Genomic DNA, 12,779 nt, shown 5'->3' with positions numbered 1-12,779 from the left:
TTCTTTACACCAAACAGATCAAGTAAGCCAAGGAGGAATTGGTGCTTAAGGAATTTCACATCTCTGAGTGAAACTCCAGATGCTCCTCTCTATAGCAAGTTTCTGGTTTAATGTTCTGTTTTTGGTGAACATTTGTCAAATAAGTGAATAAACGGTAAAGAACACATATATGAACAGTGCTAATACTTTATGTATTATTGGATTTAACTTGCTGTTATTTTCTAAAAATGTGTGCATCTATTTTCATGAGGGTTATTGGTATGTTATTTTCCTTATCAGGTTCCACTATTGCGTTTATGCTAGCCTCATAAAATGAGTTGAGGACCTTTCCTTCCTCTATTTTTGGAAGGAGCAAGAAATGTATGATTGTGTTTGTTTGATAGAAGTCCCCAGTAAAACCATATGGGCCTGGAGTTTTCTTTGTGGCAAAGTTTTTGAAATGAAATTATCTTTAGTAATTGTAAAGTTACTCAGATATTCTTGTGTCAATTTTTGTCAGTTTTATTTTTCAAGAAATTTGTACATTTCATCTAAATTATCAAATTTGGTGGCAAAACTGTGTTCATGATATTCCTTTAAACTGCTTTTAATATATGTAGGATTCATACAATTCCACTTTCTTTCTCAATATCTGTAATTCATGTTTCTTCTCTCTCTCTTTTTGATAAATCTATCCAGAAGTTGGTCGAATTTATTATATTTTCAAATAACTAATTTTGAGATTTGTTCATTTTTTCTATTGCTAGTTTTCTATGTAATTAGTTTCTGCTTTTTATTATTTTCTTCAATATACTTTGGTCACAATATACTATATTCCTTTTCTAATCATTTAAATCTATAAATATCTTGGTGAGCACTACTTTCACTGCCCAAGAAAATTTTGATATGTTGTATTTTTATTTTCATTTCATTTAGAAAAATTAAATATATTTAATTTCTTTTTTCATCCATGGATTTTGTAGAAGTTGTTTAATTTCTAAAGATGTGGGGTTTCTTAGAGATCAGATTACCATTGATTTCTAATTTTATTCCATTGTGATCAGTGAATATATCCTGCATAATTTTTATACTTTTTTTTTTTTTTTTTTTTTTTTTTTTTTTTGAGGCCAGTCTCGGCTCTGCCAGCAGGCACCACCCGGTGCGGTGGCGGATCTCAGGATTCCGCTGCAGCTCCGCCTCGGGTTGCCATTCCTCGGCCTCAGCCTCCCGGCAGAGTAGCTGGGACTGAGCCCGCCACCTCGCCCAGCTAGTTTTTGTATTATTTCTTAGTAGGGCGGGTTTCACGTGTTAGCCAGGATGGTCGATCTCCTGACCTGATCCATCCGTCTCGGCCTCCCAAAGTGCTAGGAGTACAGGCTTGAGCCACCGCGCCCGGCCAATTTTTATACTCTTTTAGTCTATGGAGACTCTTCTTGGCCCAATATATGACCTGTCTTGGTGAAATTACCATGTGCACTTGCAAACAATGAGCATTCTTTGTTATTGGGTGTACAGTTCTACAAATATCAATTAGGTCAACGTGGTTGACAATGTTCAGCTCTTCAATATCTTTCCTAATTTTTTGTGTAGTTCTATCAATTTCTGAAAGAGCATCAATAAAATGTTCTATCGATTTCTGAAAGAGTATCAATAAAATCTATAATTATTAATATAAATTTATCTATTTATTTATGTCAATTTCACCTCATACAATTTCAATTTCTATTAGGTATATACTCATTTAAAATTGTTCTTATAAATTACTATTTTTATTATTATGAAATATTTGTCTTCATCTTTGGTAATAATCTTTACTTGATATTTTTCACTATATCTCATTTTGCTATACACATTCTGACCTTCTCCAGCTTACTGTTTGTATGGTATATCTTTTCCCATCAATTTATTTCCAATATATGTATGTGTTTACACAGACCAACTATCTGCTAGAGACCAAAAAATCTGTTTTCCTTTATCTGAAAATGTCTTTAATCTGCTTTCACTTTTCAAAACCATTTTCACAAGGGTATAGATTTTAGGTTCACAACTTTTCTTCCAGGACTTTAAAAATATTGGCCCACTATATTTTGGCCTCTATTGTTTTTCATGAGAACTCTACAACCATTTGAAAGACTGTTATTTTGTAGTGTTATCTTTAATGATGTTCTTAATGTGTCATTTTCTCTGATGTCTTTTAAAATTTTCTATCATTGTTTTTCAGAAGTTTGATTATAATATGACTAGATATTATTTATTCTGTTTGATGTTTGTGGAAATTCTTAAATGCATAAATGCATATCATTCACCAAATTTTGGGATTTTTGGCTCTCATTTCTTCAAAAAATATTTCATGATTTATTCTTTACTGCTTTTCCTTTGGGGACTCCAATTGCATCTCAGTGACTAATATTTCTTACCAGTCAGTGAAGAGCTTTCAAATCTTTTATTTTTAAAATCTCTTTTCTGTACCTTTTTCAGATTGAATAATATCTATTGGTGTATCATCAAAGGTACGCATGCTTTCCTTTGTCATCTTTATTCCTTTAATAAATTAATTCTTTGAATGTTTTATTTTTGTTATATCTTTCAGTTTAAGAAATTTGATGTTTCTTTTTTTTGTTATACTTTAACCTCTGGGATACATGTGCAGAATGTGCAGGTTTGTTACATAGTATATACATGGGCCATGGTGGTTTGCTGCACCCATCAACCAGTCATCTACCTGAGGTATTTCTCCTAATTCTATCCCCCCCCAGAACCCCTCCCCATGACAGGCCCCAGTGTGTGACGTTCTCCTGCTGTGTCCATGTGTTCTCATTGTTCAACTCCCACTTATGAGTGAGAACATGCGGTGTTTGGTTTCCTGTTCTTGTGTTACTTTTTTGTTTATATTTCCTACTTTTCGTTCCCTGCAATTACAATTTCTTTTATGTCCTTATGGCATTGTTGTAATAATTGCTTTTAATTCCCTGTTCTAATTCTAACAACTGGATCATCTTGGGTCATTGTTAGTTGTCTTTTCTGTTGAGAATGGGTTGTGTTTTCCTACTTCTTTGTAAGTTGATTAACTTGAACTTGTTAATGTTAACTTGTGAAGACTTTGGGTTCTATTATTACCCTCAAGAAGTGTTAATTTTTTTTGTTTGTTTCAGTAATTAACTTATTTATTTATTTTTTTCAAACTCTTTCTTGGTCAGCAGTATGTATCTCAGTTCAGTTCTTCTAGCTTTATCTGTAGTGCTCGGAATCTGCCACACATATGAATAGTTTAGGTGTAAGCCAGGAGTTTAGGCTTTATTTATTTACAGAATTTGGAGCTTCCTCTCTCTGCCTTTCTTCTTTCTGGGACCTGCCTTTGATCTTTCAATGGCTGTGATTGTCCCAAATTCTGTCTTCTGGTTCTTTAACCCAGAAGTTTGGTGGTTTTCTATCACATTTTTAAACACCTTACCAGGCACAGGTTGTGAAGGTCTGTCAGTGTAGACGTCCCCTAAAAGGAAAATGTGTCCAATGCTGCTCCCTTTTTCCAAGTGCTGACTCCCCATGCCAAATTTTTTGCTTCTTCCCCCTCGTTCTCCTCCTCATCCTCCTTTTTAAAATTTCTTCTCTAGTAACTTCTATAGTTGTTTTTATAATTACTCCAGAATGTATAGTTGTTTCCTGAGAAGGTTCAGCCTAGTATGAGTTTACTTGACCATTATTGGAAGTGGAATACACACGATTGGTATTTGAGCACAAATTACATTTTCTTTATAGAGAAAAGGGAGGCCTGTCCTTAAACAAATACTTTGAGAAGCATTTGACAATTACCTGAACTCTTTGGCAGGTATTTTTGGCCAGATGTTGTAGTGAATCTGTTAATTCCAGGTTCCTATAGTCACCATTATGAACGCTCCTGAAAAACTATGATACCCTGGCTAAGCTGCCATTTCAGACAAAGATATTAGAGGTGGAAGAACCACAGATATTTTGCTATATTGTGTGAAGTGCTCCAGCAGGCTGGAGTTGAGAGTAAAAAACTATTCCAGACCAAAATATAAAGACAACTGAATACACCTGGAAGAATTATCATTTTGAAAATCACTTGTGTCAGGCAGCTAGTACTCACCAACTCTCTATAAATTCCCCACATTTCTCAGCCTCCCTTACAGTTATGTTGGGTTTACATGACTAATTCTAGACTATGCATTGTAAGTGCAATGACACCTATCTCTTCCGAGCTAAGGCATTTTAGAGTTAGTGGGCTGCCTCTACCGTTCTTTTCCACTTCCATGGAAACCTCAGTGACCACATGCTCTGCATGGCATAGTATTTCTATTGAAGGGGGTTGCCTGGCCTTTGACACACTTGAAAAGAGCAAAAATTAAGACCTTATTTTATTTAGCTACTCATTTTGGTGCTGCTCTGTTGTGTCAGCTATTTTTAAATACCTGAATATATTACTATACAGTTTTAATTTCTATTCAAATATGATTTATAAGTTTTTTATTAAAACTGCCCTTAGAAAATTTACCGAAAAAGTTTACTTATCTTTAATTGCAGGATTTAAAAATTTGTATGTAGTGCCTTTTTCTCCCTAAGAGTAGTCAATTTTTACTCTCAAAAAAGAGGAAATATTTTTATACCTAGAGTTCAGAATAAAAGATATTTCCAATAGAATAAAATAAATGTATAATATTTTTATTATATAATTGAGTTATTTAATTTGGTCATCGCAGGGAAGTTTTCAAAAGTTCTTATGCATGAATTGAAGGTATTAGATTATGAAAGGGTTGATGGCTTCTAGAGTGATGCTGTAAACATATATGTTTGCTCTATTTTGATACTTTCAGTCACCAAGTTATTCTGTCACAGGATAAATGATAGAGTCTTAATTTCCAAATATTGCTGCAATAATGCAAACTCTGTGATGCCACAGGCATGACTTTTTGGAATTCTTCAACTTGAATCTAAATGTGAATATCACACATTTTGACCTACGTATATATAATTTTGGCAAAACCACTCTCCCATTATACCCCTAATTCAGTTTCACCTGCTTCTCTTCTCCAGTGCAGCTGGGGTGTCATTCTTGGAGGAGCCCTGCCCCTACTGCCATTGGCATTGGTTTGCAGATATTTATCCTCAGAGGCCTTCTCTTCTTAGGCCATTTTAACATCCTGCTCAAGAGCATTGAAAACTTACTAGATGGATCCAGGACCTCTTCACATCTTAACTGAAAGGAATCACTAAGCTCTTTCCTAAATGAAGATGAAAATTAAATAAATCACACAGGTCAACAAGAAAAAATGCCTGAAAAGCACCTCAGTCTTGACAAGCCCAATATAAAAACCCCTCACATCTACTCTCTGCCTACATTCTTGGAGAAATATTCAGTTTCCCGCCCATCAGCCTTGATATTCTCCCTTACCCCACCTATCTCCTCAATCCTCAAGTTCTACCAATGTTACCTCAAAGAATCTCTATGATCTATCTCAGTGTCTCCATCTCCATTGCCAGCAATCCAGTTCAAACCACTGGTGTTGCCCGCCTGAGCTGCTGCAACAATTTCCTGTCCCCAACAGCCTCCCTTGCCTCTATCAAATTCTCATTAGAATTCTATACCCAGAGTGATGGTTTTTAATGTGCAAGCACAATTATGCCATGTCTCTGTTTAAAGCCCTTTTATTTTTCCTTGCTCTTAGGAAGGAGAACAAGCCTCATAATATAGAATACAAGGATGTGAAAAATCTGCCCCTCAATAGCCACTCTGGTGTTACTCCTCACCAATCGCCCCTCACTCTTGCTCCTCCAGTAATGTTGCCTTCCTTATGGGTCTGTCAGAGCTGGTCAGTTAGCCTGGTACATTCTACATCAAGTTAATATACATTCATCTTCATGTTACCATATTACATCCTAATGAAACTTCCTAACAGGTCTTGATGTTGTGTTTCCTCTTACCTCTTCATGTATTTTTCTTCATAGAACTAAAGATTGTATTTATACATCTAATGTGTGACTTCTAAAATAGGTCTCTCTTCTGATAGATAAGGAAGGTGCTATGCTTATTTTAGCTCACCATTTTATTCCTAGAATCCTCCTACTATATAATTGAAGCTCAAGAAATATATATGACTATATGAATAAACAATTAAATGAAGAAATATAGCAGATTATCTTGCTAGATACATTTAATAGAAAAAGAAATACAGGAATAATAGAGTGCTATATACTATTGCCTAATCCTAGGATTGAAGGGTAAGAAAAGGTAATTAGAACAACCTTAATGCCAAATCTCCTACTATAAGTGGGAATTCCAAAATGAATCTTTTCTTTCTGCTTTTTTTCATATTATGAATGCCTCAATTTAAAAATATTCTGTCATTTTTATTATGTTTCTAGATCATATGTGCATAGAGGTAGCAGCATTTCTAGTATTAAAAAAAATTAGAATGATTGACTATGGCGCCTGATAATAAACTTCAAGAAATGGCCTAGGATTTAACAAGTATGAATTATACAGTGCATTTATACAAAATAATGAACTTTTTTTTTAACATATTCACCCTGTTCCCAAATACTGTGTTTATTGCAATGTTATGAGAAACATTATTTTAAAAGTCAAATCTACCATGCATCATTTGTTTGACAAATTTATGCCTGCAACCATCATTTCTCTTTTTTTAAATTTCTACTTAAAAAGATGTGTCATATTTTGAAAAAAGAAAACAAAGAATTGACAAGCTTTCACAAAGACAGAATTTCTACAATTGTGTCTGCAGAGGAATCATTAGTGTATTTTTACTCATGACTGTTTCATTTCCCTTTTAGTTGTGTTTGCCAGATTTGGAATCTGGCTGTTTGGATAAATAACCAAGATTATTGAATGCTGGGTAAATGAGTTGCCTGAAGGTTGACTGGTCTGGAAATTTATGTCTCAGGAGCCTTAAGAGCTCTCTCGGGACACTGACCTAGGCGTGCTAAGGCGTACTGCCTCTTTCTGTCTCAAGGACATGTTTCTATTTGGAAGATGAAACACTGCATTGATATTAGAGATGGATGGTTTTTAATTCTGCCTTGTGATCTACAAGAAACTAACACTATGTTTTAGTGACTTAATGAAGATGAAATGAGTGCCTTTTTGTACAAATACATTTTAATTTTTTAATTTGTATTTTTTATTTCCATAGGTTTTGGGGGGACAGGTGGTGGTTTGTTACATGGATAAGTTCTTTAGCAGTGATTCCTGAGATTTTGGTGCACCCATCACCTAAGCAGTTGTACAATACATTTTCATACTTTGCTTACACTGGGAAGTTTGTTAATACCTACGAAAGTTTCACAATCAAATACTCCATATTCCATATTTAAGAATATATCCTATACATATATTTTCACATATGCATAAGAACCTGTGGTCAATGATATTCATTATAGCAGAAGAAAAAAACTTAACCTAACCAAAAATGTAACTGGTTTAGTAAATTATGGCATATTCACTCAATTGAGTATTATGTGATAATTTCAAATGAACATATTATATCTGTAGGTCCTTTTTATAGAGGGGTATGCTGTTTCTCCAATTCACTGAGAGTTTTCATATGTAGGGAATTTTCCCTTTAACAGTCTACATTGAACCCATGAATTATTCAACAAATCACTGGATTAAGTGGATGATTCTAGTAAAAGCCCACAATTGTTAGAGTAACTTTTACTCCAATGAAAATTAAATAAATCACACAGGTCAACAAGAAAAAAATGTCTGAAAAGCACCTCAGTCTTGACAAGCCCAATATAAAAACCCCTCACATCTACTCTCTGCCTACACCTCTCAAAGTGCTAGGATTACAGGCATGAGCCACTGTGCCCAGCCTATCTCATAATTTTAATTTAAAGTACACTGCGTTTCTTTTGGTATATTTATGAACTCCAGATCACTCCATGTCATAGAATTTCCTTAGGGGCTAGAACATTCAATTCTTCTTAACTCTGCCATTTTCTAGTTGGTGACCTTGGGCAACTTAACTCTTCATTTTTCGCATCTCTTAAATGAGGTAATAAGAATACTTATCTCATATATTTGTTATGAAGATTAAATGAAAGAGTTGACATATCATGCTTAGGGCCCATACTAAGTACTCAATAATTCTTACCTATTTATTATTACTATCATATTCTCTATTCTAAAAATCAATTTTATATGTGCCTAAGACCTTAAAACTTTAATATCCCTCTTATATATAGTAATAATTATGTGAAACATTGTATTTGGACAATTATGTCAAATAAACTAAATATTAACTAGAATATTTTACATTTATAGCTCCTTTTTTGAAACTTTAATGTATTGAAAACTCAAACCAGCTTGGAATAAATTTCATATTTTTTTCTTTCATCAGTCAGATTGATTAAACCAAAAAGGAGCTGAAAACATGTATTTTTTTAGTCTTAGAGTGGTATGGGTGATAATGTAAGCAATATAATTGTTAAATAATTGAGGCAAAAAATGAATATTTTGAATAAAAATCTCTATTTGCATTCATTATATTATTATAAGCATATAAATTGGTTGAAGTTTATAATGAGCCAATTGCTCTCCAAATACACACTATGAATTTATTTTTCTAATTTAATATTATACACTGCTTACATTTCTGAAGTGCATGGTGGGGAGGTTATTATGTTATTATGGCTGTTATTTTATCCCTAAAATGGCATAGTAGGGATATATAAATATCAGGCACTTGACATCTTCAATTTTTACTTTAAATATTATTATATCTGTAAGTCTTACATGTGTATTTATTATATTCATGCATGACTGATTTTGAAATTATTCCTTGGCTACAATTTCTATTGAATTTGATATGTCATTCATTTAATTTTTAATTATATTTACTGTTTTTTCTTAATGTTCATTTTTATTATAACTAGTTCTATGATCTAAAAGAGATATAATTTTTATCAGTAATTTATTGAGACATAATTTACACACAGTAAAGTGCCTAAAGTGCCAAATTTTAGACATAATCATCATTGAATTTTATCAAATGTATATACCTGTGTAATTCTCTTCCAGAAAAAATATATATATGATCGTAAATATCACAGAAGTCTCACTCTGTTCCTCTTGATTACTATACTGAAGTTTAGATTTGTCTGTTTTAAAACTTCATGTTTAGTGAATCATACAGTAGGTTCTATGTTGTGTGTAATTTTTTCTTTTGCTCAACATTATGTTTATTAGATTCATTTAAGTTATTGTGTGACACGTTTATTCCTTTTTCATTGTCAGATAGTTTTCCGTTTTATGAGCATGAATAGCGTATTTCTCTAATTTGCTTTGGATAGATTTTTCCATTTCTTGTCTATGAACAAAGCTGCTGTGAACATTTTTCTATATATTTTTGGTGCAAATATGTACTTATTACTGTTGGGTACATACATCGTAGTATAATTACTGATTCACAGGTATGTTTTTGTTCAGCTTTAGTAGACATTCCTAAATAAATTTTCAAAGTGGTTATAACTAATATATATTCCCACTGATAATGTATAAAAATTTCATTTGTTTCACATCCTCAGAAACATTTGGTATTGTTATTCAAAGAACAAGTGGCGGAATCTCATGTTTTCTTTGGTTTCATATTATTTTGCATTGTTTTATAATTTTATTACATTTGATTTATGTTCTGTGCACTTAACTTATTGTAAGTGTATATTTCAATGATTTTCAGTAAATGTAGATGGTATTGAAACAAACCTCAACAATTCAATTTAAGAACACTTTAATAGTCCCTCAAATATCATACATGCCTGTAAGTATTTCATGTTTTCTCTTGCCTAAAACTCAGAAAACCACTGATATGCTTCCTGCCTTTATAATTTTATTGTTCTCAAAATTTCATTTAAATAAAATCATACAACATGAAATCTTTTGTGTCTGTACTTCACTTAGCATGATACTTTGAGGTATACCCACATTATTTTGTTTATGACTAGCTGTTTCCTTTTCCTTTTCTGAGTACTATTCCACTGTATGTATATATCACATTTTGTTTATGCATTCGCCAGTTGATGGACATTTGGATTGCTTTCAACTTTTGGCAAATAAAAACAATGCTGCTATGAACATTCATATGCAAGTCTCTGTGCGGAGGTGGGTACTCATTTCTTTTGGGTTGATCCCTAGAAGTGGAATTGCTCGGCTGTATGACAAATTAGTTTTTCATTGCTGCATAACAAATCATCACAAAGTTAGTGATTCAAATCAGCACCCATTTATTTTCTCATAAATCTACAGGTCAGAAGCCCAGGCAGGCTTAACTGGGCTTTCTGCTTAGAGTCTCACAAGCTGAAGCCAAGTTGTAGGCCATTTGGGCTCTCAAATGGAAACTGGAGAAGAACACTTCCCAAGGATCAATTGTTAAGTATTGATGAAAACCAGTTCCTTGCAGTTGTAGAACTGAGGTTCTCATTTCCTTGCTGGGAGGTGCTTTCAGCTTCTAGAGGCAACCCAGATAATTTATCAGGCAAACCAGCAATGGAGCAGCAAATTCTTCTTTTGTTTCAGATTTCTGTGAATTTCCCCTTTTCTACCAGCTGGAGGAAATATTCTGTATTTAAAGGGCTTGTGTGATTAAAATGGGCCCAACTACATAACCCCCGTTAGACCTCAAGCCAACTGATTAGTGCCCTTACTGACAATCATGAAATCCCTTTTTATATTATAACCTAATATAATTACAGCTACAATGTTTTATTACATTAACAAGTCTGAGGGTGTCGGGCAAGAAATCTTGGGGACCAGTTTTTAATTCTACCAACTACATATGGTAACTTACGCTAATTTATTTTTAAAACTTCACTATTGTTTTGTAAAGCAACTCTGGTGTATTACTACAATCATACTGTCATTTTATGAAGCTTTTAGATTTTCCACATCCTCATGAAAATTTGGTATTGTAAGTTTTATAATGCCCATTATATTATACATGTAGTTGTATTTCATTGTATTTTGATTTTCACTTTATTTATGGCTAAGTATGTTAAACTTACTTTTGTGTGATTACTAGCCATTTATATTCTTCAGTGAAATGTCTATTTAAATATTTTGCCAAATTTATTTTTTTTAATTGAGTCATAAGAGTCATATTTTCTGGATTCAAGTTGATTATCAGGAAAATGATTTATAAATATATTCTATGATTTTATGGTTTGTATTTTCACTTTCTTGATGATGACTTTGAAGAAGAAATGCTTTCACTGTTGATAGAATCCAATCTTTTTTTTTATGGATCATGCTTTTCATGTCAGATGTAAGAAATCTTTGACTAACCAAAGGTCATAAAGATTTTCTTCTAAAGGTTTTATATTTTTAGCTCTTACATTTAGAACTATGATCCATTTTGAGTTAATCTTTGTGGGTGATGTGCAGTAAAGGTCTGTTTTAGTTTTCTATTGCTGCATTAAATTAAGTCATAAACTTAGAGATTTAAAATAATACACACTTATCTCACAATTTCCTTGGGCTCACAGCCTGAGTACAGCTTAGTTGGGTCCTTTGCTCAGGATCTCTCAAGGATGCAACCAAGGTGTCAGTCAGGCTGCATTCTCATCTGCAGAAATAACTAGAGAAAATAGAGAGTCACTTCCAAACCTATTCAGGTTGTTGGCAGAATTCATTTCCTTATGACTGTGTGACTGAGAGCACAGGACTTTTTTTGGTTGCCTGCTGAGACTGACAGTTCCTTGCTATGTGGGCTTCCACCACATGGATGAAAACTAAATCAAGTCAGCAAGGAGAGTCTCCCATGCCAGTTTGTTGGGACAGAATCTTATAATATTATGCAATTATGGCCATGACTTCTAAATACTATTGCCATATAATATTATCTGATCATGAGAGTGACATCCCATTACCTTTGCATTTTTTATTTGTTAGGTGCAAGTTATGGGTTCCACTGACATCCAAGTATAGGGGATTCAACAAAGGCAGGGACACATCAAGGTGGGAAATAGCACTCTAGAGTTTGTTCATCGCAGAGTCTAAGTTGATTTTTTGTGGGAGTTATTTGTTAATTATAACAATAAAACTGAAAACCAGAGAAATGGATGGAACATTTATTATTTGGAAATTTTTCTGATTAATTATATATTATTATAACTAAATGTCATATTATTATATATATACTTCATATTATTTTATATTGCTATTATATTATGGGAAATAATAGAAAAATAAGAGGGTTTTGATCAACTGGTGAACTCAGAGCAAAACAGCAATCTTATAATAAGAGATGTTATATGGAAAAGGAATTAAACTTTTATAGCTTCATGGGTAGAATTAAGGTTATTGTTTAAATGTATAAAGAAGGAGATATTCGCAAGAACAGAAAACCAAACACCGTGTGTTCTCACTCATAGGTGGGAATTGAACAATGAGATCACTGGGACACAGGAAGGGGAATATCACACACCAGGGCCTATTGTGGGTAGCGGGGAGGGGAGAGGGATAGCATTAGGAGATATACCTAATGTAAATGATAAGTTAATGGGTGCAGCACACCAACATGGCACATGTATACATATGTAACAAACTTGCACATTGTGCACATGTACGCTAGAACTTAAAGTATAATAATTTAAAAAAGGAGATATTTTAACTTTGAAAAAATGTGTTAACATTAGAATGGTTTAAATAACTGGAAATTTAGATATTGTTCTTACTTTAAGGAAGGTTTCTGGTTTCTGGTAGTACAAAAAGATCACTATTTTTAGTTCTGTTTTTTGTAACATTATTTATTAGTTATACATTGCAG

General features: G+C 33.2%; 1 long non-coding RNA gene across 1 annotated transcript in view; it reads right to left on the bottom strand.

Annotated features, from left to right (window-relative positions):
* Window positions 1-12,779, bottom strand: part of LOC103884724 — an 89,935-nt gene that overhangs the window by 18,264 nt on the left and 58,892 nt on the right. Inside the window, exon 8 of the long non-coding RNA XR_004182635.1 lies at window positions 5,015-5,219. This is a non-coding gene — a long non-coding RNA (uncharacterized LOC103884724). The remainder of the gene's footprint in view (window positions 1-5,014; window positions 5,220-12,779) is intronic.

This window comes from Papio anubis, chromosome 3 (genome assembly GCF_008728515.1).
Source record: "Papio anubis isolate 15944 chromosome 3, Panubis1.0, whole genome shotgun sequence".
Taxonomy (NCBI): Eukaryota; Metazoa; Chordata; class Mammalia; order Primates; family Cercopithecidae; genus Papio; species Papio anubis.
The sequence above is the reverse complement of the archived record's forward strand: the minus strand, read 5'-3'. Positions and strand labels throughout refer to the sequence as shown.